The sequence below is a fragment of the Aulostomus chinensis genome, chromosome 4, assembly GCF_037954235.1.
Source record: "Aulostomus chinensis isolate RoL2024-O1b breed Wild chromosome 4, RoL_Achi_v1.0, whole genome shotgun sequence".
In the NCBI taxonomy this organism is placed as follows: Eukaryota; Metazoa; Chordata; class Actinopteri; order Syngnathiformes; family Aulostomidae; genus Aulostomus; species Aulostomus chinensis.
The window spans coordinates 25,323,203-25,340,437 of record NC_141323.1 but is presented as its reverse complement, the minus strand read 5'-3'; the positions used below and the strand labels follow the sequence as shown (position 1 = coordinate 25,340,437).

Below are 17,235 nucleotides of genomic sequence, written 5' to 3'. Positions count from 1 at the left end.
CATCGAGAGAAAAGTACTGCATCTGCCATCTGTCTACTTCAAATTAACCACTGCATGAAATTCCATTCCAAAGCTGCAGAGGGCGCTTCAAGAAAAGGTGTGTGAGGGAAGCTCGCTCATGCTGGTCCCCAAAGACTCAAAGCGGCCCTTTCCTCACAATGAAACAAAAAAGCTTACAGCACCTGGTATTCCCAGGCGGTCTTCCATCCAAGTACTAACCAGGCCCGACCCTGCTAAGCTTCCGAGATCAGACGAGATCGGGCGTGTTCAGAGTGGTATGGCCGTAAGCCCTTGACTCTCACACACATGGGCTCTATATCCATTTCACTCACTTTACAACCTCAAAAAAAATGTGATGTGCAACAGCCTCACGGTCTTTTTACACACCAAATAGTTGTCCTGTCAATACAAAGAAAAGAATGTTGATGTCATCTAGAGAAAAGTACTGCATCTGCAATCTGTCTACTTAAAATTACACACTGCATGACATTCCATTCGAAAGCTGTGGAGGGCGCTTCAAGAAAAGGTGTGTGAGGGAAGCTCGCTCATGCTGGTCCCCAAACACTCAAAGCTGCCCTTTCCTCACAATGAAACAAAAAAGCTTACAGCACCTGGTATTCCCAGGCGGTCTTCCATCCAAGTACTAACCAGGCCCGACCCTGCTTAGCTTCCGCGATCAGACGAGATCGGGCGTGTTCAGAGTGGTATGGCCGTAAGCCCTTGACTCTTACACACATGGGCTCTATATCCATTTCACTCACTTTACAACCTCAGAAAAAAAGTGAAGCGCAAAAGCCTCAGGGTCTTTTCACACGCCAAATAGGTGTCCTGTCAATAAAACAAAAGAATGTTGATGTCATCGAGAGAAAAGTACTGCATCTGCCATCTGTCTTCTTCAAATTAACCACTGCATGAAATTCCATTCCAAAGCTGCAGAGGGCCCTTCAAGAAAAGGTGTGTGAGGGAAGCTCGCTCATGCTGGTCCCCAAAGTCTCAAAGCTGCCCTTTCCTCACAATCAAACAAAAAAGCTTACAGCACCTGGTATTCCCAGGCGGTCTTCCATCCAAGTACTAACCAGGCCCGACCCTGCAAAGCTTCCGAGATCAGACGAGATCGGGCGTGTTCAGAGTGGTATGGCCGTAAGCCCTTGACTCTGACACACATGGGCTCTATATCCATTTCACACAATTTACAACCTCAGAAAAAATGTGATGCGCAACAGCCTCAGGGTCTTTTAACACGCCAAATACGTGTCCTGTCAATAAAAGAAAAGAATGTTGATGTCATCGAGAGAAAAGTACTGCATCTGCCATCTGTCTACTTCAAATTAACCACTGCATGACATTCCATTCCAAAGTTGTGGAGGGCGCTTCAAGAAAAGGTGTGTGAGGGAAGCTCGCTCATGCTGGTCCCCAAACACTCAAAGCTGCCCTTTCCTCACAATGAAACAAAAAAGCTTACAGCACCTGGTATTCCGAGGCGGTCTCCCATCCAAGTACTAACCAGGCCCAACCCTGCTTACCTTCCGAGATCAGACGAGATCGGGCGTGTTCAGAGTGGTATGGCCGTAAGCTCTTGACTCTCACACACATGGGCTCTATATCCATTTCACAAACTTTACAACCTCAGAAAAAAAGTGATGCGCAACAGCCTCAGGGTCTTTTCACACGCCAAATCGGTGTCCTGTCAATAAAACAAAAGAATGTTGATGTCATCGAGAGAAAAGTACTGCATCTGCCATCTGTCTTCTTCAAATTAACCACTGCATGAAATTCCATTCCAAAGCTGCAGAGGGCCCTTCAAGAAAAGGTGTGTGAGGGAAGCTCGCTCATGCTGGTCCCCAAAGTCTCAAAGCGGCCCTTTCCTCACAATGAAACAAAAAAGCTTACAGCACCTGGTATTCCCAGGCGGTCTTCCATCCAAGTACTAACCAGGCCCGACCCTGCTAAGCTTCCGAGATCAGACGAGATCGGGCGTGTTCAGAGTGGTATGGCCGTAAGCCCTTGACTCTCACACACATGGGCTCCATATCCATTTCACTCACTTTAGAACCTCAAAAAAAATGTGATTTGCAACAGCCTCAAGGCCTTTTTACACACCAAATAGTTGTCCTGTCAATACAAAGAAAAGAATGTTGATGTCATCTAGAGAAAAGTACTGCATCTGCCATCTGTCTACTTCAAATTAACCACTGCATGACATTCCATTCCAAAGCTGTGGAGGGCGCTTCAAGAAAAGGTGTGTGAGGGAAGCTCGCTCATGCTGGTCCCCAAACACTCAAAGCGGCCCTTTCCTCACAATGAAACAAAAAAGCTTACAGCACCTGGTATTCCCAGGCGGTCTTCCATCCAAGTACTAACCAGGCCCGACCTTGCTAAGCTTCCGAGATCAGACGAGATCGGGCGTGTTCAGAGTGGTATGGCCGTAAGCCCTTGACTCTCACACACATGGGCTCTGTATCCATTTCACTCACTTTACAACCTCAAAAAAAATGTGATGTGCAACAGCCTCACGGTCTTTTTACACACCAAATAGTTGTCCTGTCAATACAAAGAAAAAAATGTTGATGTCATCTAGAGAAAAGTACTGCATCTGCAATCTGTCTACTTCAAATTACACACAGCATGACATTCCATTCGAAAGCTGTGGAGGGCACTTCAAGAAAAGGTGTGTGAGGGAAGCTCGCTCATGCTGGTCCCCAAAGACTCAAAGCTGCCCTTTCCTCACAAAGAAATAAAAAAGCTTACAGCACCTGGTATTCCCAGGCGGTCTTCCATCCAAGTACTAACCAGGCCCGACCCTGCTTAGCTTCCGAGATCAGACGAGATCGGGCGTGTTCAGAGTAGTATGGCCATAAGCCTTTGACTCTGACACACATGGGCTCTATATCCATTTAACACAATTTACAACCTCAGAAAAAAAGTGATGCGCAAAAGCCTCAGGGTCTTTTCACACGCCAAATCGGTGTCCTGTCAATAAAAGAAAAGAATGTTGATGTCATCTAGAGAAAAGTACTGCATCTGCCATCTGTCTACTTCAAATTAACCACTGCATGACATTCCATTCCAAAGCTGTGGAGGGCGCTTCAAGAAAAGGTGTGTGAGGGAAGCTCGCTCATGCTGGTCCCCAAACACTCAAAGCTGCCCTTTCCTCACAATGAAACAAAAAAGCTTACAGCACCTCGTATTCCGAGGCGGTCTCCCATCCAAGTACTAACCAGGCCCAACCCTGCTTACCTTCCGAGATCAGACGAGATCGGGCGTGTTCAGAGTGGTATGGCCGTAAGCTCTTGACTCTCACACACATGGGCTCTATATCCATTTCACAAACTTTACAACCTCAGAAAAAAAGTGATGCGCAACAGCCTCAGGGTCTTTTCACACGCCAAATCGGTGTCCTGTCAATAAAACAAAAGAATGTTGATGTCATCGAGAGAAAAGTACTGCATCTGCCATCTGTCTTCTTCAAATTAACCACTGCATGAAATTCCATTCCAAAGCTGCAGAGGGCCCTTCAAGAAAAGGTGTGTGAGGGAAGCTCGCTCATGCTGGTCCCCAAAGTCTCAAAGCGGCCCTTTCCTCACAATGAAACAAAAAAGCTTACAGCACCTGGTATTCCCAGGCGGTCTTCCATCCAAGTACTAACCAGGCCCGACCCTGCTAAGCTTCCGAGATCAGACGAGATCGGGCGTGTTCAGAGTGGTATGGCCGTAAGCCCTTGACTCTCACACACATGGGCTCCATATCCATTTCACTCACTTTACAACCTCAAAAAAAATGTGATGTGCAACAGCCTCAAGGCCTTTTTACACACCAAATAGTTGTCCTGTCAATACAAAGAAAAGAATGTTGATGTCATCTAGAGAAAAGTACTGCATCTGCAATCTGTCTACTTCAAATTACACACTGCATGACATTCCATTTGAAAGCTGTGGAGGGCGCTTCAAGAAAAGGTGTGTGAGGGAAGTTCGCTCATGCTGGTCCCCAAACACTCAAAGCTGCCCTTTCCTCACAATGAAACAAAAAAGCTTACAGCACCTGGTATTCCCAGGCGGTCTCCCATTCAAGTACTAACCAGGCCCGACCCTGCTTAGCTTCCGAGATCAGACGAGATCGGGCGTGTTCAGAGTGGTATGGCCGTAAGCCCTTGACTCTGACACACATGGGCTCTATATCCATTTCACACAATTTACAACCTCAGAAAAAAAGTGAAGCGCAACAGCCTCAGGGTCTTTTCACACGCCAAATAGGTGTCCTGTCAATAAAACAAAAGAATGTTGATGTCATCTAGAGAAAAGTACTGCATCTGCAATCTGTCTACTTCAAATTAACCACTGCATGACATTCCATTCCAAAGCTGTGGAGGGCGCTTCAAGAAAAGGTGTGTGAGGGAAGCTCGCTCATGCTGGTCCCCAAAGACTCAAAGCTGCCCTTTCCTCACAAAGAAATAAAAAAGCTTACAGCACCTGGTATTCCCAGGCGGTCTTCCATCCAAGTACTAACCAGGCCGAAACCTGCTTAGCTTCCGAGATCAGACATGTTCAGAGTGGTATGGCCGTAAGCCCTTGACTCTGACACACATGGGCTCTATATCCATTTCACACAATTTACAACCTCAGAAAAAAAGTGATGCGCAACAGCCTCAGGGTCTTTTAACACGCCAAATACGTGTCCTGTCAATAAAAGAAAAGAATGTTGATGTCATCGAGAGAAAAGTACTGCATCTGCCATCTGTCTACTTCAAATTAACCACTGCATGAAATTCCATTCCAAAGCTGCAGAGGGCGCTTCAAGAAAAGGTGTGTGAGGGAAGCTCGCTCATGCTGGTCCCCAAAGACTCAAAGCGGCCCTTTCCTCACAATGAAACAAAAAAGCTTACAGCACCTGGTATTCCCAGGCGGTCTTCCATCCAAGTACTAACCAGGCCCGACCCTGCTAAGCTTCCGAGATCAGACGAGATCGGGCGTGTTCAGAGTGGTATGGCCGTAAGCCCTTGACTCTCACACACATGGGCTCTATATCCATTTCACTCACTTTACAACCTCAAAAAAAATGTGATGTGCAAAAGCCTCACGGTCTTTTTACACACCAAATAGTTGTCCTGTCAATAAAAGAAAAGAATGTTGATGTCATCGAGAGAAAAGTACTGCATCTGCCATCTGTCTTCTTCAAATTAACCACTGCATGAAATTCCATTCCAAAGCTGCAGAGGGCGCTTCAAGAAAAGGTGTGTGAGGGAAGCTCGCTCATGCTGGTCCCCAAAGACTCAAAGCGGCCCTTTCCTCACAATGAAACAAAAAAGCTTACAGCACCTGGTATTCCCAGGCGGTCTTCCATCCAAGTACTAACCAGGCCCGACCCTGCTAAGCTTCCGAGATCAGACGAGATCGGGCGTGTTCAGAGTGGTATGGCCGTAAGCCCTTGACTCTCACACACATGGGCTCTATATCCATTTCACTCACTTTACAACCTCAAAAAAAATGTGATGTGCAACAGCCTCACGGTCTTTTTACACACCAAATAGTTGTCCTGTCAATAAAAGAAAAGAATGTTGATGTCATCGAGAGAAAAGTACTGCATCTGCCATCTGTCTTCTTCAAATTAACCACTGCATGAAATTCCATTCCAAAGCTGCAGAGGGCGCTTCAAGAAAAGGTGTGTGAGGGAAGCTCGCTCATGCTGGTCCCCAAAGACTCAAAGCGGCCCTTTCCTCACAATGAAACAAAAAAGCTTACAGCACCTGGTATTCCCAGGCGGTCTTCCATCCAAGTACTAACCAGGCCCGACCCTGCTAAGCTTCCGAGATCAGACGAGATCGGGCGTGTTCAGAGTAGTATGGCCATAAGCCTTTGACTCTGACACACATGGGCTCTATATCCATTTCACACAATTTACAACCTCAGAAAAAAAGTGATGCGCAACAGCCTCAGGGTCTTTTCACACGCCAAATCGGTGTCCTGTCAATAAAAGAAAAGAATGTTGATGTCATCTAGAGAAAAGTACTGCATCTGCCATCTGTCTACTTCAAATTAACCACTGCATGACATTCCATTCCAAAGCTGTGGAGGGCGCTTCAAGAAAAGGTGTGTGAGGGAAGCTCGCTCATGCTGGTCCCCAAACACTCAAAGCGGCCCTTTCCTCACAATGAAACAAAAAAGCTTACAGCACCTGGTATTCCCAGGCGGTCTTCCATCCAAGTACTAACCAGGCCCGACCCTGCTAAGCTTCCGAGATCAGACGAGATCGGGCGTGTTCAGAGTGGTATGGCCGTAAGCCCTTGACTCTCACACACATGGGCTCTATATCCATTTCACTCACTTTACAACCTAAAAAAAAATGTGATGTGCAACAGCCTCACGGTCTTTTTACACACCAAATAGTTGTCCTGTCAATACAAAGAAAAAAATGTTGATGTCATCTTGAGAAAAGTACTGCATCTGCAATCTGTCTACTTCAAATTACACACTGCATGACATTCCATTCGAAAGCTGTGGAGGGCACTTCAAGAAAAGGTGTGTGAGGGAAGCTCGCTCATGCTGGTCCCCAAAGACTCAAAGCTGCCCTTTCCTCACAAAGAAATAAAAAAGCTTACAGCACCTGGTATTCCCAGGTGGTCTTCCATCCAAGTACTAACCAGGCCCGACCCTGCTTAGCTTCCGAGATCAGACGAGATCGGGCGTGTTCAGAGTAGTATGGCCATAAGCCTTTGACTCTGACACACATGGGCTCTATATCCATTTCACACAATTTACAACCTCAGAAAAAAAGTGATGCGCAAAAGCCTCAGGGTCTTTTCACACGCCAAATCGGTGTCCTGTCAATAAAAGAAAAGAATGTTGATGTCATCTAGAGAAAAGTACTGCATCTGCCATCTGTCTTCTTCAAATTAACCACTGCATGAAATTCCATTCCAAAGCTGCAGAGGGCCCTTCAAGAAAAGGTGTGTGAGGGAAGCTCGCTCATGCTGGTCCCCAAAGTCTCAAAGCGGCCCTTTCCTCACAATCAAACAAAAAAGCTTACAGCACCTGGTATTCCCAGGCGGTCTTCCATCCAAGTACTAACCAGGCCCGACCCTGCAAAGCTTCCGAGATCAGACGAGATCGGGCGTGTTCAGAGTGGTATGGCCGTAAGCCCTTGACTCTCACACACATGGGCTCTATATCCATTTCACTCACTTTACAACCTCAAAAAAAATGTGATGTGCAAAAGCCTCACAGTCTTTTTACACACCAAATAGTTGTCCTGTCAATACAAAGAAAAGAATGTTGATGTCATCTAGAGAAAAGTACTGCATCTGCAATCTGTCTCCTTCAAATTACACACTGCATGACATTCCATTCGAAAGCTGTGGAGGGCACTTCAAGAAAAGGTGTGTGAGGGAAGTTCGCTCATGCTGGTCCCCAAAAACTCAAAGCTGCCCTTTCCTCACAATGAAACAAAAAAGCTTACAGCACCTGGTATTCCCAGGCGGTCTCCCATCCAAGTACTAACCAGGCCCGACCCTGCTTAGATTCAGAGACCAGACGAGATCGGGCGTGTTCAGAGTAGTATGGCCGTAAGCCCTTGACTCTGACACACATGGGCTCTATATCCATTTCACACAATTTACAACCTCAGAAAAAATGTGATGCGCAAAAGCCTCAGGGTCTTTTAACACGCCAAATACGTGTCCTGTCAATAAAAGAAAAGAATGTTGATGTCATCGAGAGAAAAGTACTGCATCTGCCATCTGTCTTCTTCAAATTAACCACTGCATGAAATTCCATTCCAAAGCTGCAGAGGGCGCTTCAAGAAAAGGTGTGTGAGGGAAGCTCGCTCATGCTGGTCCCCAAAGACTCAAAGCGGCCCTTTCCTCACGATGAAACAAAAAAGCTTACAGCACCTGGTATTCCCAGGCGGTCTTCCATCCAAGTACTAACCAGGCCCGACCCTGCTAAGCTTCCGAGATCAGACGAGATCGGGCGTGTTCAGAGTGGTATGGCCGTAAGCCCTTGACTCTCACACACATGGGCTCTATATCCATTTCACTCACTTTACAACCTCAAAAAAAATGTGATGTGCAACAGCCTCACGGTCTTTTTACACACCAAATAGTTGTCCTGTCAATACAAAGAAAAAAATGTTGATGTCATCTAGAGAAAAGTACTGCATCTGCAATCTGTCTACTTCAAATTACACACTGCATGACATTCCATTCGAAAGCTGTGGAGGGCACTTCAAGAAAAGGTGTGTGAGGGAAGCTCGCTCATGCTGGTCCCCAAAGACTTAAAGCTGCCCTTTCCTCACAAAGAAATAAAAAAGCTTACAGCACCTGGTATTCCCAGGCGGTCTTCCATCCAAGTACTAACCAGGACCGACCCTGCTTAGCTTCCGAGATCAGACGAGATCGGGCGTGTTCAGAGTAGTATGGCCATAAGCCTTTGACGCTGACACACATGGGCTCTATATCCATTTCACACAATTTACAACCTCAGAAAAAAAGTGATGCGCAAAAGCCTCAGGGTCTTTTCACACGCCAAATCGGTGTCCTGTCAATAAAAGAAAAGAATGTTGATGTCATCTAGAGAAAAGTACTGCATCTGCCATCTGTCTACTTCAAATTAACCACTGCATGACATTACATTCCAAAGCTGTGGAGGGCGCTTCAAGAAAAGGTGTGTGAGGGAAGCTCGCTCATGCTGGTCCCCAAACACTCAAAGCTGCCCTTTCCTCACAATGAAACAAAAAAGCTTACAGCACCTGGTATTCCGAGGCAGTCTCCCATCCAAGTACTAACCAGGCCCAACCCTGCTTAGCTTCCGAGATCAGACGAGATCGGGCGTGTTCAGAGTGGTATGGCCGTAAGCTCTTGACTCTCACACACATGGGCTCTATATCCATTTCAAAAACTTTACAACCTCAGAAAAAAAGTGATGCGCAACAGCCTCAGGGTGTTTTCACACGCCAAATCGGTGTCCTGTCAATAAAACAAAAGAATGTTGATGTCATCGAGAGAAAAGTACTGCATCTGCCATCTGTCTTCTTCAAATTAACCACTGCATGAAATTCCATTCCAAAGCTGCAGAGGGCCCTTCAAGAAAAGGTGTGTGAGGGAAGCTCGCTCATGCTGGTCCCCAAAGTCTCAAAGCGGCCCTTTCCTCACAATGAAACAAAAAAGCTTACAGCACCTGGTATTCCCAGGCGGTCTTCCATCCAAGTACTAACCAGGCCCGACCCTGCTAAGCTTCCGAGATCAGACGAGATCGGGCGTGTTCAGAGTGGTATGGCCGTAAGCCCTTGACTCTCACACACATGGGCTCCATATCCATTTCACTCACTTTACAACCTCAAAAAAAATGTGATGTGCAACAGCCTCAAGGCCTTTTTACACACCAAATAGTTGTCCTGTCAATACAAAGAAAAGAATGTTGATGTCATCTAGAGAAAAGTACTGCATCTGCAATCTGTCTACTTCAAATTACACACTGCATGACATTCCATTTGAAAGCTGTGGAGGGCGCTTCAAGAAAAGGTGTGTGAGGGAAGTTCGCTCATGCTGGTCCCCAAACACTCAAAGCTGCCCTTTCCTCACAATGAAACAAAAAGCTTACAGCACCTGGTATTCCCAGGCGGTCTCCCATCCAAGTACTAACCAGGCCCGACCCTGCTTAGCTTCCGAGATCAGACGAGATCGGGCGTGTTCACAGTGGTATGGCCGTAAGCCCTTGACTCTGACACACATGGGCTCTATATCCATTTCACACAATTTACAACCTCAGAAAAAAAGTGAAGCGCAACAGCCTCAGGGTCTTTTCACACGCCAAATAGGTGTCCTGTCAATAAAAGAAAAGAATGTTGATGTCATCTAGAGAAAAGTACTGCATCTGCAATCTGTCTACTTCAAATTAACCACTGCATGACATTCCATTCCAAAGCTGTGGAGGGCGCTTCAAGAAAAGGTGTGTGAGGGAAGCTCGCTCATGCTGGTCCCCAAAGACTCAAAGCTGCCCTTTCCTCACAAAGAAATAATAAAGCTTACAGCACCTGGTATTCCCAGGCGGTCTTCCATCCAAGTACTAACCAGGCCCAACCCTGCTTAGCTTCCGAGATCAGGCGTGTTCAGAGTGGTATGGCCGTAAGCCCTTGACTCTGACACACATGGGCTCTATATCCATTTCACACAATTTACAACCTCAGAAAAAAAGTGATGCGCAACAGCCTCAGGGTCTTTTAACACGCCAAATACGTGTCCTGTCAATAAAAGAAAAGAATGTTGATGTCATCGAGAGAAAAGTACTGCATCTGCCATCTGTCTACTTCAAATTAACCACTGCATGAAATTCCATTCCAAAGCTGCAGAGGGCGCTTCAAGAAAAGGTGTGTGAGGGAAGCTCGCTCATGCTGGTCCCCAAAGACTCAAAGCGGCCCTTTCCTCACAATGAAACAAAAAAGCTTACAGCACCTGGTATTCCCAGGCGGTCTTCCATCCAAGTACTAACCAGGCCCGACCCTGCTAAGCTTCCGAGATCAGACGAGATCGGGCGTGTTCAGAGTGGTATGGCCGTAAGCCCTTGACTCTCACACACATGGGCTCTATATCCATTTCACTCACTTTACAACCTCAAAAAAAATGTGATGTGCAACAGCCTCACGGTCTTTTTACACACCAAATAGTTGTCCTGTCAATAAAAGAAAAGAATGTTGATGTCATCGAGAGAAAAGTACTGCATCTGCCATCTGTCTTCTTCAAATTAACCACTGCATGAAATTCCATTCCAAAGCTGCAGAGGGCGCTTCAAGAAAAGGTGTGTGAGGGAGGCTCGCTCATGCTGGTCCCCAAAGACTCAAAGCGGCCCTTTCCTCACAATGAAACAAAAAAGCTTACAGCACCTGGTATTCCCAGGCGGTCTTCCATCCAAGTACTAACCAGGCACGACCCTGCTCAGCTTCCGAGATCAGACGAGATCGGGCGTGTTCAGAGTGGTATGGCCGTAAGCCCTTGACTCTCACACACATGGGCTCTATATCCATTTCACTCACTTTACAACCTCAAAAAAAATGTGATGTGCAACAGCCTCACGGTCTTTTTACACACCAAATAGTTGTCCTGTCAATAAAAGAAAAGAATGTTGATGTCATCGAGAGAAAAGTACTGCATCTGCCATCTGTCTTCTTCAAATTAACCACTGCATGAAATTCCATTCCAAAGCTGCAGAGGGCGCTTCAAGAAAAGGTGTGTGAGGGAAGCTCGCTCATGCTGGTCCCCAAAGACTCAAAGCGGCCCTTTCCTCACAATGAAAAAAAAAAGCTTACAGCACCTGGTATTCCCAGGCGGTCTTCCATCCACGTACTAACCAGGCCCGACCCTGCTAAGCTTCCGAGATCAGACGAGATCGGGCGTGTTCAGAGTAGTATGGCCATAAGCCTTTGACTCTGACACACATGGGCTATATATCCATTTCACACAATTTACAACCTCAGAAAAAAAGTGATGCGCAACAGCCTCAGGGTCTTTTCACACGCCAAATCGGTGTCCTGTCAATAAAAGAAAAGAATGTTGATGTCATCTAGAGAAAAGTACTGCATCTGCCATCTGTCTACTTCAAATTAACCACTGCATGACATTCCATTCCAAAGCTGTGGAGGGCGCTTCAAGAAAAGGTGTGTGAGGGAAGCTCGCTCATGCTGGTCCCCAAAGACTCAAAGCGGCCCTTTCCTCACAATGAAACAAAAAAGCTTACAGCACCTGGTATTCCCAGGCGGTCTTCCATCCAAGTACTAACCAGGCCCGACCCTGCTAAGCTTCCGAGATCAGACGAGATCGGGCGTGTTCAGAGTGGTATGGCCGTAAGCCCTTGACTCTCACACACATGGGCTCCATATCCATTTCACTCACTTTACAACCTCAAAAAAAATGTGATGTGCAACAGCCTCAAGGCCTTTTTACACACCAAATAGTTGTCCTGTCAATACAAAGAAAAGAATGTTGATGTCATCTAGAGAAAAGTACTGCATCTGCAATCTGTCTACTTCAAATTACACACTGCATGACATTCCATTTGAAAGCTGTGGAGGGCGCTTCAAGAAAAGGTGTGTGAGGGAAGTTCGCTCATGCTGGTCCCCAAACACTCAAAGCTGCCCTTTCCTCACAATGAAACAAAAAGCTTACAGCACCTGGTATTCCCAGGCGGTCTCCCATCCAAGTACTAACCAGGCCCGACCCTGCTTAGCTTCCGAGATCAGACGAGATCGGGCGTGTTCAGAGTGGTATGGCCGTAAGCCCTTGACTCTGACACACATGGGCTCTATATCCATTTCACACAATTTACAACCTCAGAAAAAAAGTGAAGCGCAACAGCCTCAGGGTCTTTTCACACGCCAAATAGGTGTCCTGTCAATAAAAGAAAAGAATGTTGATGTCATCTAGAGAAAAGTACTGCATCTGCAATCTGTCTCCTTCAAATTACACACTGCATGACATTCCATTCGAAAGCTGTGGAGGGCGCTTCAAGAAAAGGTGTGTGAGGGAAGTTCGCTCATGCTGGTCCCCAAAAACTCAAAGCTGCCCTTTCCTCACAATGAAACAAAAAAGCTTACAGCACCTGGTATTCCCAGGCGGTCTCCCATCCAAGTACTAACCAGGCCCGACCCTGCTTAGATTCAGAGACCAGACGAGATCGGGCGTGTTCAGAGTAGTATGGCCGTAAGCCCTTGACTCTGACACACATGGGCTCTATATCCATTTCACACAATTTACAACCTCAGAAAAAATGTGATGCGCAAAAGCCTCAGGGTCTTTTAACACGCCAAATACGTGTCCTGTCAATAAAAGAAAAGAATGTTGATGTCATCGAGAGAAAAGTACTGCATCTGCCATCTGTCTTCTTCAAATTAACCACTGCATGAAATTCCATTCCAAAGCTGCAGAGGGCGCTTCAAGAAAAGGTGTGTGAGGGAAGCTCGCTCATGCTGGTCCCCAAAGACTCAAAGCGGCCCTTTCCTCACGATGAAACAAAAAAGCTTACAGCACCTGGTATTCCCAGGCGGTCTTCCATCCAAGTACTAACCAGGCCCGACCCTGCTAAGCTTCCGAGATCAGACGAGATCGGGCGTGTTCAGAGTGGTATGGCCGTAAGCCCTTGACTCTCACACACATGGGCTCTATATCCATTTCACTCACTTTACAACCTCAAAAAAAATGTGATGTGCAACAGCCTCACGGTCTTTTTACACACCAAATAGTTGTCCTGTCAATACAAAGAAAAAAATGTTGATGTCATCTAGAGAAAAGTACTGCATCTGCAATCTGTCTACTTCAAATTACACACTGCATGACATTCCATTCGAAAGCTGTGGAGGGCACTTCAAGAAAAGGTGTGTGAGGGAAGCTCGCTCATGCTGGTCCCCAAAGACTTAAAGCTGCCCTTTCCTCACAAAGAAATAAAAAAGCTTACAGCACCTGGTATTCCCAGGCGGTCTTCCATCCAAGTACTAACCAGGACCGACCCTGCTTAGCTTCCGAGATCAGACGAGATCGGGCGTGTTCAGAGTAGTATGGCCATAAGCCTTTGACGCTGACACACATGGGCTCTATATCCATTTCACACAATTTACAACCTCAGAAAAAAAGTGATGCGCAAAAGCCTCAGGGTCTTTTCACACGCCAAATCGGTGTCCTGTCAATAAAAGAAAAGAATGTTGATGTCATCTAGAGAAAAGTACTGCATCTGCCATCTGTCTACTTCAAATTAACCACTGCATGACATTACATTCCAAAGCTGTGGAGGGCGCTTCAAGAAAAGGTGTGTGAGGGAAGCTCGCTCATGCTGGTCCCCAAACACTCAAAGCTGCCCTTTCCTCACAATGAAACAAAAAAGCTTACAGCACCTGGTATTCCGAGGCAGTCTCCCATCCAAGTACTAACCAGGCCCAACCCTGCTTAGCTTCCGAGATCAGACGAGATCGGGCGTGTTCAGAGTGGTATGGCCGTAAGCTCTTGACTCTCACACACATGGGCTCTATATCCATTTCAAAAACTTTACAACCTCAGAAAAAAAGTGATGCGCAACAGCCTCAGGGTGTTTTCACACGCCAAATCGGTGTCCTGTCAATAAAACAAAAGAATGTTGATGTCATCGAGAGAAAAGTACTGCATCTGCCATCTGTCTTCTTCAAATTAACCACTGCATGAAATTCCATTCCAAAGCTGCAGAGGGCCCTTCAAGAAAAGGTGTGTGAGGGAAGCTCGCTCATGCTGGTCCCCAAAGTCTCAAAGCGGCCCTTTCCTCACAATGAAACAAAAAAGCTTACAGCACCTGGTATTCCCAGGCGGTCTTCCATCCAAGTACTAACCAGGCCCGACCCTGCTAAGCTTCCGAGATCAGACGAGATCGGGCGTGTTCAGAGTGGTATGGCCGTAAGCCCTTGACTCTCACACACATGGGCTCCATATCCATTTCACTCACTTTACAACCTCAAAAAAAATGTGATGTGCAACAGCCTCAAGGCCTTTTTACACACCAAATAGTTGTCCTGTCAATACAAAGAAAAGAATGTTGATGTCATCTAGAGAAAAGTACTGCATCTGCAATCTGTCTACTTCAAATTACACACTGCATGACATTCCATTTGAAAGCTGTGGAGGGCGCTTCAAGAAAAGGTGTGTGAGGGAAGTTCGCTCATGCTGGTCCCCAAACACTCAAAGCTGCCCTTTCCTCACAATGAAACAAAAAGCTTACAGCACCTGGTATTCCCAGGCGGTCTCCCATCCAAGTACTAACCAGGCCCGACCCTGCTTAGTTTCCGAGATCAGACGAGATCGGGCGTGTTCACAGTGGTATGGCCGTAAGCCCTTGACTCTGACACACATGGGCTCTATATCCATTTCACACAATTTACAACCTCAGAAAAAAAGTGAAGCGCAACAGCCTCAGGGTCTTTTCACACGCCAAATAGGTGTCCTGTCAATAAAAGAAAAGAATGTTGATGTCATCTAGAGAAAAGTACTGCATCTGCAATCTGTCTACTTCAAATTAACCACTGCATGACATTCCATTCCAAAGCTGTGGAGGGCGCTTCAAGAAAAGGTGTGTGAGGGAAGCTCGCTCATGCTGGTCCCCAAAGACTCAAAGCTGCCCTTTCCTCACAAAGAAATAATAAAGCTTACAGCACCTGGTATTCCCAGGCGGTCTTCCATCCAAGTACTAACCAGGCCCAACCCTGCTTAGCTTCCGAGATCAGGCGTGTTCAGAGTGGTATGGCCGTAAGCCCTTGACTCTGACACACATGGGCTCTATATCCATTTCACACAATTTACAACCTCAGAAAAAAAGTGATGCGCAACAGCCTCAGGGTCTTTTAACATGCCAAATACGTGTCCTGTCAATAAAAGAAAAGAATGTTGATGTCATCGAGAGAAAAGTACTGCATCTGCCATCTGTCTACTTCAAATTAACCACTGCATGAAATTCCATTCCAAAGCTGCAGAGGGCGCTTCAAGAAAAGGTGTGTGAGGGAAGCTCGCTCATGCTGGTCCCCAAAGACTCAAAGCGGCCCTTTCCTCACAATGAAACAAAAAAGCTTACAGCACCTGGTATTCCCAGGCGGTCTTCCATCCAAGTACTAACCAGGCCCGACCCTGCTAAGCTTCCGAGATCAGACGAGATCGGGCGTGTTCAGAGTGGTATGGCCGTAAGCCCTTGACTCTCACACACATGGGCTCTATATCCATTTCACTCACTTTACAACCTCAAAAAAAATGTGATGTGCAACAGCCTCACGGTCTTTTTACACACCAAATAGTTGTCCTGTCAATAAAAGAAAAGAATGTTGATGTCATCGAGAGAAAAGTACTGCATCTGCCATCTGTCTTCTTCAAATTAACCACTGCATGAAATTCCATTCCAAAGCTGCAGAGGGCGCTTCAAGAAAAGGTGTGTGAGGGAAGCTCGCTCATGCTGGTCCCCAAAGACTCAAAGCGGCCCTTTCCTCACAATGAAACAAAAAAGCTTACAGCACCTGGTATTCCCAGGCGGTCTTCCATCCAAGTACTAACCAGGCACGACCCTGCTCAGCTTCCGAGATCAGACGAGATCGGGCGTGTTCAGAGTGGTATGGCCGTAAGCCCTTGACTCTCACACACATGGGCTCTATATCCATTTCACTCACTTTACAACCTCAAAAAAAATGTGATGTGCAACAGCCTCACGGTCTTTTTACACACCAAATAGTTGTCCTGTCAATAAAAGAAAAGAATGTTGATGTCATCGAGAGAAAAGTACTGCATCTGCCATCTGTCTTCTTCAAATTAACCACTGCATGAAATTCCATTCCAAAGCTGCAGAGGGCGCTTCAAGAAAAGGTGTGTGAGGGAAGCTCGCTCATGCTGGTCCCCAAAGACTCAAAGCGGCCCTTTCCTCACAATGAAAAAAAAAAGCTTACAGCACCTGGTATTCCCAGGCGGTCTTCCATCCACGTACTAACCAGGCCCGACCCTGCTAAGCTTCCGAGATCAGACGAGATCGGGCGTGTTCAGAGTAGTATGGCCATAAGCCTTTGACTCTGACACACATGGGCTCTATATCCATTTCACACAATTTACAACCTCAGAAAAAAAGTGATGCGCAAAAGCCTCAGGGTCTTTTCACACGCCAAATCGGTGTCCTGTCAATAAAAGAAAAGAATGTTGATGTCATCTAGAGAAAAGTACTGCATCTGCCATCTGTCTACTTCAAATTAACCACTGCATGACATTCCATTCCAAAGCTGTGGAGGGCGCTTCAAGAAAAGGTGTGTGAGGGAAGCTCGCTCATGCTGGTCCCCAAAGACTCAAAGCGGCCCTTTCCTCACAATGAAACAAAAAAGCTTACAGCACCTGGTATTCCCAGGCGGTCTTCCATCCAAGTACTAACCAGGCCCGACCCTGCTAAGCTTCCGAGATCAGACGAGATCGGGCGTGTTCAGAGTGGTATGGCCGTAAGCCCTTGACTCTCACACACATGGGCTCCATATCCATTTCACTCACTTTACAACCTCAAAAAAAATGTGATGTGCAACAGCCTCAAGGCCTTTTTACACACCAAATAGTTGTCCTGTCAATACAAAGAAAAGAATGTTGATGTCATCTAGAGAAAAGTACTGCATCTGCAATCTGTCTACTTCAAATTACACACTGCATGACATTCCATTTGAAAGCTGTGGAGGGCGCTTCAAGAAAAGGTGTGTGAGGGAAGTTCGCTCATGCTGGTCCCCAAACAC

The 17,235-nt window shown here is 46.4% G+C and overlaps 33 non-coding genes and 7 pseudogenes across 33 annotated transcripts; all 40 read right to left on the bottom strand.

Moving 5' to 3' along the window:
* Positions 1-170: 170 nt before the first annotated feature.
* Positions 171-289, bottom strand: LOC147264317 (5S ribosomal RNA). The gene has a single exon (XR_015113863.1). It is a non-coding gene; the product is annotated as a 5S ribosomal RNA (ribosomal RNA).
* Positions 290-599: 310 nt separating this feature from the next.
* Positions 600-718, bottom strand: LOC147264316 (5S ribosomal RNA). Its single transcript, XR_015114209.1, has one exon. It is a non-coding gene; the product is annotated as a 5S ribosomal RNA (ribosomal RNA).
* Positions 719-1,027: 309 nt separating this feature from the next.
* LOC147264315 (5S ribosomal RNA) lies at positions 1,028-1,146 on the bottom strand. Its single transcript, XR_015115243.1, has one exon. It is a non-coding gene; the product is annotated as a 5S ribosomal RNA (ribosomal RNA).
* A 309-nt stretch (positions 1,147-1,455) lies between these two features.
* LOC147264314 (5S ribosomal RNA) lies at positions 1,456-1,574 on the bottom strand. The gene has a single exon (XR_015113060.1). It is a non-coding gene; the product is annotated as a 5S ribosomal RNA (ribosomal RNA).
* Positions 1,575-1,883: 309 nt separating this feature from the next.
* LOC147264313 (5S ribosomal RNA) lies at positions 1,884-2,002 on the bottom strand. The gene has a single exon (XR_015113862.1). It is a non-coding gene; the product is annotated as a 5S ribosomal RNA (ribosomal RNA).
* A 310-nt stretch (positions 2,003-2,312) lies between these two features.
* LOC147264312 (5S ribosomal RNA) lies at positions 2,313-2,431 on the bottom strand. The gene has a single exon (XR_015114954.1). It is a non-coding gene; the product is annotated as a 5S ribosomal RNA (ribosomal RNA).
* Positions 2,432-2,741: 310 nt separating this feature from the next.
* On the bottom strand, positions 2,742-2,860 carry LOC147264311 (5S ribosomal RNA). Its single transcript, XR_015113425.1, has one exon. It is a non-coding gene; the product is annotated as a 5S ribosomal RNA (ribosomal RNA).
* Positions 2,861-3,169: 309 nt separating this feature from the next.
* On the bottom strand, positions 3,170-3,288 carry LOC147264310 (5S ribosomal RNA). Its single transcript, XR_015114687.1, has one exon. It is a non-coding gene; the product is annotated as a 5S ribosomal RNA (ribosomal RNA).
* Positions 3,289-3,597: 309 nt separating this feature from the next.
* LOC147264309 (5S ribosomal RNA) lies at positions 3,598-3,716 on the bottom strand. Its single transcript, XR_015113861.1, has one exon. It is a non-coding gene; the product is annotated as a 5S ribosomal RNA (ribosomal RNA).
* Positions 3,717-4,026: 310 nt separating this feature from the next.
* Positions 4,027-4,145, bottom strand: LOC147264308 (5S ribosomal RNA). Its single transcript, XR_015115487.1, has one exon. It is a non-coding gene; the product is annotated as a 5S ribosomal RNA (ribosomal RNA).
* A 309-nt stretch (positions 4,146-4,454) lies between these two features.
* LOC147264307 (5S ribosomal RNA) lies at positions 4,455-4,563 on the bottom strand (annotated as a pseudogene).
* Positions 4,564-4,872: 309 nt separating this feature from the next.
* On the bottom strand, positions 4,873-4,991 carry LOC147264306 (5S ribosomal RNA). Its single transcript, XR_015113860.1, has one exon. It is a non-coding gene; the product is annotated as a 5S ribosomal RNA (ribosomal RNA).
* A 309-nt stretch (positions 4,992-5,300) lies between these two features.
* LOC147264305 (5S ribosomal RNA) lies at positions 5,301-5,419 on the bottom strand. Its single transcript, XR_015113858.1, has one exon. It is a non-coding gene; the product is annotated as a 5S ribosomal RNA (ribosomal RNA).
* A 309-nt stretch (positions 5,420-5,728) lies between these two features.
* Positions 5,729-5,847, bottom strand: LOC147264304 (5S ribosomal RNA). The gene has a single exon (XR_015115014.1). It is a non-coding gene; the product is annotated as a 5S ribosomal RNA (ribosomal RNA).
* A 309-nt stretch (positions 5,848-6,156) lies between these two features.
* On the bottom strand, positions 6,157-6,275 carry LOC147264303 (5S ribosomal RNA). The gene has a single exon (XR_015113857.1). It is a non-coding gene; the product is annotated as a 5S ribosomal RNA (ribosomal RNA).
* A 310-nt stretch (positions 6,276-6,585) lies between these two features.
* On the bottom strand, positions 6,586-6,704 carry LOC147264302 (5S ribosomal RNA). Its single transcript, XR_015113356.1, has one exon. It is a non-coding gene; the product is annotated as a 5S ribosomal RNA (ribosomal RNA).
* A 309-nt stretch (positions 6,705-7,013) lies between these two features.
* LOC147264301 (5S ribosomal RNA) lies at positions 7,014-7,132 on the bottom strand. The gene has a single exon (XR_015115241.1). It is a non-coding gene; the product is annotated as a 5S ribosomal RNA (ribosomal RNA).
* A 310-nt stretch (positions 7,133-7,442) lies between these two features.
* Positions 7,443-7,561, bottom strand: LOC147264300 (5S ribosomal RNA; annotated as a pseudogene).
* A 309-nt stretch (positions 7,562-7,870) lies between these two features.
* On the bottom strand, positions 7,871-7,989 carry LOC147264299 (5S ribosomal RNA). The gene has a single exon (XR_015113856.1). It is a non-coding gene; the product is annotated as a 5S ribosomal RNA (ribosomal RNA).
* Positions 7,990-8,299: 310 nt separating this feature from the next.
* Positions 8,300-8,418, bottom strand: LOC147264298 (5S ribosomal RNA). Its single transcript, XR_015114732.1, has one exon. It is a non-coding gene; the product is annotated as a 5S ribosomal RNA (ribosomal RNA).
* Positions 8,419-8,727: 309 nt separating this feature from the next.
* On the bottom strand, positions 8,728-8,846 carry LOC147264297 (5S ribosomal RNA). Its single transcript, XR_015113381.1, has one exon. It is a non-coding gene; the product is annotated as a 5S ribosomal RNA (ribosomal RNA).
* A 309-nt stretch (positions 8,847-9,155) lies between these two features.
* On the bottom strand, positions 9,156-9,274 carry LOC147264296 (5S ribosomal RNA). Its single transcript, XR_015113855.1, has one exon. It is a non-coding gene; the product is annotated as a 5S ribosomal RNA (ribosomal RNA).
* A 309-nt stretch (positions 9,275-9,583) lies between these two features.
* On the bottom strand, positions 9,584-9,702 carry LOC147264295 (5S ribosomal RNA). The gene has a single exon (XR_015112990.1). It is a non-coding gene; the product is annotated as a 5S ribosomal RNA (ribosomal RNA).
* Positions 9,703-10,011: 309 nt separating this feature from the next.
* Positions 10,012-10,120, bottom strand: LOC147264294 (5S ribosomal RNA; annotated as a pseudogene).
* Positions 10,121-10,429: 309 nt separating this feature from the next.
* Positions 10,430-10,548, bottom strand: LOC147264293 (5S ribosomal RNA). Its single transcript, XR_015113854.1, has one exon. It is a non-coding gene; the product is annotated as a 5S ribosomal RNA (ribosomal RNA).
* A 309-nt stretch (positions 10,549-10,857) lies between these two features.
* On the bottom strand, positions 10,858-10,976 carry LOC147264292 (5S ribosomal RNA). The gene has a single exon (XR_015115270.1). It is a non-coding gene; the product is annotated as a 5S ribosomal RNA (ribosomal RNA).
* A 309-nt stretch (positions 10,977-11,285) lies between these two features.
* LOC147264291 (5S ribosomal RNA) lies at positions 11,286-11,404 on the bottom strand (annotated as a pseudogene).
* A 309-nt stretch (positions 11,405-11,713) lies between these two features.
* On the bottom strand, positions 11,714-11,832 carry LOC147264290 (5S ribosomal RNA). Its single transcript, XR_015113852.1, has one exon. It is a non-coding gene; the product is annotated as a 5S ribosomal RNA (ribosomal RNA).
* A 309-nt stretch (positions 11,833-12,141) lies between these two features.
* On the bottom strand, positions 12,142-12,260 carry LOC147264289 (5S ribosomal RNA). Its single transcript, XR_015113509.1, has one exon. It is a non-coding gene; the product is annotated as a 5S ribosomal RNA (ribosomal RNA).
* Positions 12,261-12,569: 309 nt separating this feature from the next.
* Positions 12,570-12,688, bottom strand: LOC147264288 (5S ribosomal RNA; annotated as a pseudogene).
* A 309-nt stretch (positions 12,689-12,997) lies between these two features.
* LOC147264287 (5S ribosomal RNA) lies at positions 12,998-13,116 on the bottom strand. Its single transcript, XR_015113851.1, has one exon. It is a non-coding gene; the product is annotated as a 5S ribosomal RNA (ribosomal RNA).
* Positions 13,117-13,426: 310 nt separating this feature from the next.
* LOC147264286 (5S ribosomal RNA) lies at positions 13,427-13,545 on the bottom strand. The gene has a single exon (XR_015114731.1). It is a non-coding gene; the product is annotated as a 5S ribosomal RNA (ribosomal RNA).
* Positions 13,546-13,854: 309 nt separating this feature from the next.
* Positions 13,855-13,973, bottom strand: LOC147264285 (5S ribosomal RNA). The gene has a single exon (XR_015113380.1). It is a non-coding gene; the product is annotated as a 5S ribosomal RNA (ribosomal RNA).
* Positions 13,974-14,282: 309 nt separating this feature from the next.
* On the bottom strand, positions 14,283-14,401 carry LOC147264284 (5S ribosomal RNA). Its single transcript, XR_015113850.1, has one exon. It is a non-coding gene; the product is annotated as a 5S ribosomal RNA (ribosomal RNA).
* A 309-nt stretch (positions 14,402-14,710) lies between these two features.
* On the bottom strand, positions 14,711-14,829 carry LOC147264283 (5S ribosomal RNA). The gene has a single exon (XR_015114403.1). It is a non-coding gene; the product is annotated as a 5S ribosomal RNA (ribosomal RNA).
* A 309-nt stretch (positions 14,830-15,138) lies between these two features.
* On the bottom strand, positions 15,139-15,247 carry LOC147264282 (5S ribosomal RNA; annotated as a pseudogene).
* Positions 15,248-15,556: 309 nt separating this feature from the next.
* Positions 15,557-15,675, bottom strand: LOC147264281 (5S ribosomal RNA). The gene has a single exon (XR_015113849.1). It is a non-coding gene; the product is annotated as a 5S ribosomal RNA (ribosomal RNA).
* Positions 15,676-15,984: 309 nt separating this feature from the next.
* On the bottom strand, positions 15,985-16,103 carry LOC147264280 (5S ribosomal RNA). Its single transcript, XR_015115269.1, has one exon. It is a non-coding gene; the product is annotated as a 5S ribosomal RNA (ribosomal RNA).
* Positions 16,104-16,412: 309 nt separating this feature from the next.
* LOC147264279 (5S ribosomal RNA) lies at positions 16,413-16,531 on the bottom strand (annotated as a pseudogene).
* Positions 16,532-16,840: 309 nt separating this feature from the next.
* On the bottom strand, positions 16,841-16,959 carry LOC147264278 (5S ribosomal RNA). The gene has a single exon (XR_015113848.1). It is a non-coding gene; the product is annotated as a 5S ribosomal RNA (ribosomal RNA).
* Positions 16,960-17,235: the final 276 nt, after the last annotated feature.